This window comes from Thamnophis sirtalis, unplaced genomic scaffold (assembly GCF_051295495.1).
Source record: "Thamnophis sirtalis isolate CommonGarterSnake01/CBP01778 unplaced genomic scaffold, rThaSir2_p1.2 scaffold_3, whole genome shotgun sequence".
Taxonomy (NCBI): domain Eukaryota; kingdom Metazoa; phylum Chordata; class Lepidosauria; order Squamata; family Natricidae; genus Thamnophis; species Thamnophis sirtalis.
In genome coordinates, this window is record NW_028261383.1 from 37,589,437 (window position 1) to 37,594,908 (window position 5,472).

Genomic DNA, 5,472 nt, shown 5'->3' on the forward strand with positions numbered 1-5,472 from the left:
AAACTTGGCAATTCTTTAAATAAATAAGACATGCCATTTCTTTCTTGGGGGGTGGGGGGAACCAACAGTCTTGGTTCTTATCCCAGGTATTGCCTCCTTTGGCAGAAACAACCTCAAGTAAGCATTTCATATAACCATTTCCCAGTTTCTGACATCCACTGAGAGTAATTTTAGAGTAATTTTTCCCACTCTTTCATGGAGAATTTTTTCCAGCTTTTCAGACTTTGCCTAGGTGTAATGCTTGAGGAGTTTCTTGCATACATAGCCTGTTTTAAAATCACTTGATAGCATCTTGATGGGATTTAGACCCCAGATTTCAGTTGGCCATTTTAGAACACTCCCATTAATTTATTTTCTCAGCCATTCCTTGGTTAATTTACTGGAATGTTTAGAGTCGTCATGTTGTGAGGTCCGCTTTCTGTTCCGCTTCAGTTTTCTGACAGATGGCCTCGCATTATCCTCAAGCACGGTCTAGTACAATGAAGAACCCATAGTATCTTCTGTGATGATAAGCTGTGCAGGGTGTTATGCCTCAAGGCAGCCCAAACCATAACATTTCCACCAACATGGTTTATAGTTGGCATCAGGTTCTTTGGTTTTTATAAAACATATCTTTTGGTCCTGTTGCCAAATGATCCTATCATTGCCTCATCTGTCCAAAGCACATTGTACCTGAAGTCTTGAACTTTGCCTAAGTGTTCAACAGTTTCATCCTGGTACATCACCTGTGTAGATCTAATTTGTGCAACTGCTTTGTAACAATAGGCTCACAGACTTCAACAACAATAGTGGTAAGAGTGACCTGATGGTCATGTAAAATTCTGGAGTCCCTAGAGACATTTTTCAACAACTTGCATTCTGCTCTTGGACTGAACCTAATGGCATAGCCTGGCCTGGGCAGGTTAACAGTTTGAAATCTCTATTATAGATTATCTTACAAGATTGGTGTCTAATTGGCAATTTTTAAAAATCTCTTCCCATGTTCTAAAGCACCTTTCTGAGGGCCACAGAGAGCATTTTCAATTTGGGCATGGTGGCAGTACGGATTTCAACAACAAACAGCAAACCATACCTGAGGTAGATGTAGTTTGATACCTCCAATAAGACAGGTTCCAACCAGAGTCTCTCAATGATGTTCTAATCATTTGCACCTGATTTAGTGCACCTGATTTTAGCTTTAGCTTAAGCTTTGAATCATGATAGTAGGTATGCATTTACTTTTCTGTATATGAAATTTTAATTTGTTTACAGGTAGTTTTTGATTTATGATTGCAATTGGGACCAGAATTTGTTACTAAGCAAGGCTAAAAGAGTTGTGCCTGATTTTATAACCTTGCTTGTGACAGTTAAGTGAATCACATGGTATAAGTGAACCCAGCTTCCCCCATTGACTTTGCTTATTGGAAGCAAGCTAGGAAGGTTGCAAATGGTGATCACATTACCCTCGGATGCTACAACTACAACAGGTAATTCTCGAGTTACAAATGTAATGGAGCCTGGCAATTACATTCTTAACTCGAGGATTCATAGGAGGGAATCATGTAACTTGAAGGTGATCACTCCCTACTTTCACCCATGAATTCGCTAAACGAATATGCGGGCTATTATATGTACGAGGTAGCTCATGGGAAAGGCCATGGGGGAGAGAGGTTGCCTAATGATGGAACAGGCCACCCAAGGCCTCACTGACCCACAGGTATCTCTTGCTTCCCCCTTCCCATCCTGCTGTGCCGGACTCAACTCTCTGCTGCGGTTTCTTTACCTTTGAGGGAGAGCAGGACAATTTTCCCTTCCAGTGTCCCGTCAGCTTGCAAATCCGGGCCGAGAATGAATTCTTATGGAGGCCGTGATCTCATGTGACTTTAGGTACGTACCCATTCGCTTTTGCAGAGAGTGGATGCCTGAAGTCACGCAAGATCACAGCCCCCAGAATATTTCACTATGGGAAAAGCATTTGCAAGCCGATTGGTTGCTAGAAGGAAAGTAACCCTGCTCTATTCTCCCTCAAAGGCAAAGAAACAGTGGCAGAGAAAGAATAGATCTTTGCAAATTGAGTCTGCCACAGCAGAATGGAGGGGAGAAGCAGCTGTAGGGAATGGGAAAAGGAATAGGGTGAACATTGCAGTGCCTCTGGTCATTTGTAAGGGTGAATGACTGCTGTGCTGCAACATTCCTAATTTCAGAACTTTGTTGTAAACACTTGGCATTATCATGTGACTTTAAACGGTCACTAAGTGAACTGTCATAATTCAAGGATTACCCATACTTACCAGACATATGAATTATAATCATGTGACCATAGGGATACTGCAGTGGTTGTGTGAGGGCCAGTTGTAAGTCACTTTTTTCAGTGCCATTGTAACTTTGAATAGTCAATAATCAGGCACTACTAATATTTAAATTACACAATGGATTACAAAATGTAAATGGTTATCCTCTTTAGCAATAGTGTTGAAATGAAGACAAGCTAGCTATATGTTGAACTATGTTGAAAAACATTTCAACAAGTGTGTACTTTTTCACATATCCATACATGCATCTTATTGGGAATATGTATGTATTTTTAAGTTTAAATAGATTAATATTTTCAGTTACTCAAAAATGTCCTCCCAGTTCTTTTGTAAATTATTTATGAAAGCTTGCCTAAGTTCTCTTTAAGATACAAAATATGAGGGATCTAAGTACTTTTGAGTCATACACAGAGTATCCCTTATTTTTAAGACAATGATTATTAAACTGTTTGACCCAATTTCTCTTTTTTCTAGTGTGGAATAATGTCATTCGTAGTTGTTAGTTGCGAAGTCATGTCTGACCCATCGTGACCATATGGACAACATTCCTCCAGGCCTTCCTGTCCTCTACCATCCCCTGGAGTACATTTAATCTCATGCCTACTGCTTCAGTGACTCCATCCAGCCACATCATTCTCTGTTGCCCCTTCTTCTTTTGCCTTCAATCTTTCCCAGCATTAGGCTTTTCTCCAGGGAGTTCTTCCCTTTCATTAGGTGGCCAAAGTGTTTGAGTTTCATCTTCAGGATCTGGCCTTCTAAAGTGCAGTCAGGGTTGAATTCCTCTAGGACTGAGCAATTTGATCACCTTGCAGTTCAAGGAACTTGCAGGAGAGAATGTCATCTCCATAAAAACACTTTGGCTCAAATGTTTTGGCAGTAGCCATCCCAAATGGGATCTTTAACTCACAAACACACAATTACGTATGGCTCTATCATTTTCAGTTTAACATTCACTGTTTTAAAACCTTAAAGAATTCTTGTTTCTTTCCATTTATGGAATGAAATACAAATCCAATTTTAGACCACATTCAGGTGCAGCTGTACTGTTTGCATTTCAATAAGTCAAGGAAAATATGTAGCTGTTTTTAAGATGCAAATGTTATGGATGTCTGGATGACTCTACAATCCTAATATTTTACATCCTATGTTCATTTGGCAATGGGCTAACTGGTTGGAGAATTAAAAAGCAAAACATGAACAATATAAAATTTCCAAAATAAATATTAAATTGCTTAGGCAGCAGCTTTTGAAATCGAGACTGTCTACGGTTTATCAAAATGTTAATAAGGATAAGCACTTTAATCATTGGCTATAAAGCTGAAGTGGCTTGATTTCTCCTTTCAACTGAAAGTAGTCCAGGGTTATGATCTTTTTAAAGTGCTGCAGTAAAGTTATAATAATAAAACACTCCCTTAGTAATAGGTTTGACTGAGGCCCCCTTCTGGCTGTAAATAAGAGACAGAAACTACACAGTAAACTAGCCTTAAATGCCGTTGATTTCACCGGTTGAACAGGACTGTAAAGTTTTGGAAACAATACCATCAATGGAGGGTGGAGGCGTGAATCACATACAGTCACCCTAAGGAAAAGCCGAGAAGAGGTACCGGGAATTTCATGCATATTACCTCGTTACTATTTCTGTGCACCCCTCAAGCCTCAGAAGTCCTCTGAGCCTTGGTTCTTTGGCACCGCTGTGGGGCAAAGTGCTATCAACGAATTGTGACTTTGGGGCTGAAAAATAAATTCCAGCACAATAGTGACTCAAAACAGCCTATAACACAAATGAAGTAAAAAATTATATTTGCAACTTAAGATATAACCATCCTGTCAAGATTTCAGATTATGTTTTATATTTTGCTCTTGTTTATTGCAAGTGAATGTGCTACAGGATAAATAAAACGAACTAGTCTACTTGTGGGATACGTGCATTTGGTTCTCGGGAGACTTTTTCTACTTTTAAGCCCTTGTTTAGGACGAGTCAGGTCGATGGGTGCCCTGCAGCTCAACTAAAGAACAAGAGTCCCATAGTTGCTTTTTCAAGAGGCAACTGGACTTCCTGGTTTTTCTTTGAAGATGTTTCACTTCTCATCCAAGAAGCTTCTTCAGCTCTGACTGGATGGTAGGGAATGGAAGGATTTACAATATATTCCTTGCAGTCATCTTGGTCATTAGCACCAGATAACTATAAGGAATATAAATCCTTCCATTCCCCACCATCCAGTTAGTCAGAGCTGAAGAAGCTTCTTGGATGAGAAGTGAAACGTCTTCAAAAAAAACCCAGAAAGTCTAGTTGCCTCTTGAAAAAAAACACCTTTGGGACAACCAGAGACAATCACAATCACTCCAGGCACACGTGGAAATGACTAGTTTTTCTCCCCCTCCCTTTTTTCCTAATTACTTGCATAGGGATTATTCTTTATACTATTTATGTTATTTGTGTTTTTTAGTTATGGATTGCACCAGTAAGGCTAAAACTAGTTTCGCTGAATTGAATTGAATTCTTTATTGGCCAAGTGTGTGGACACACAAGGAATTTGTCTTTGGTGCCTAGGCTCTCAGTGTACATAAAAAGACAAGATACGTTCGTCAAGAATCATAAGGTACAGCACTTAATGATAGTCATATGGTACAAATAAGAAATCCGGAAACAGTATCAATATAAATCGTAAAGATACAAGCGACAAAGTTATAGTCCTGCAGTCATGAGTGGGAGGAGATGGGTGATAGGAACAGTAATACTAATGCAGCCTTAGTGAACGTTTCGACAGTGGTGAAGGAATTATTTGTTTAGCAGAGTGATGGTGTTCAGGAAAAAAACTGTTCTTGTGTCTAGTTGTCTTGGTATGTACATGATGTACAATGACAATAAAGGCTATACTATGACTTAGAGGACAGAAAATCTCTACAGACGTTTAAAAGAACGAGAGAAGGTCGCCCCTCCAGAGCGCTCCTAGCTTATTTCGGCGCATCAAAAGGAAAAAAGGGGAGCAAGGGGAAGGGCAAAGGACACGCCCCCTTCTCACTTTTCAGCTCGGCTTCGAATAAGAGCCGGGGGGGGGAGGAGGAAAAGAGCAGCCCCGCCTCCAAGGAGCTTGAGAAAAAAGCCGCTTTCCACTGACGTCACCGGGCCTATGGAGGGGCGGGGCCTCCCCACGCACTCCTTTCTTTTCTGTCTCGCGTC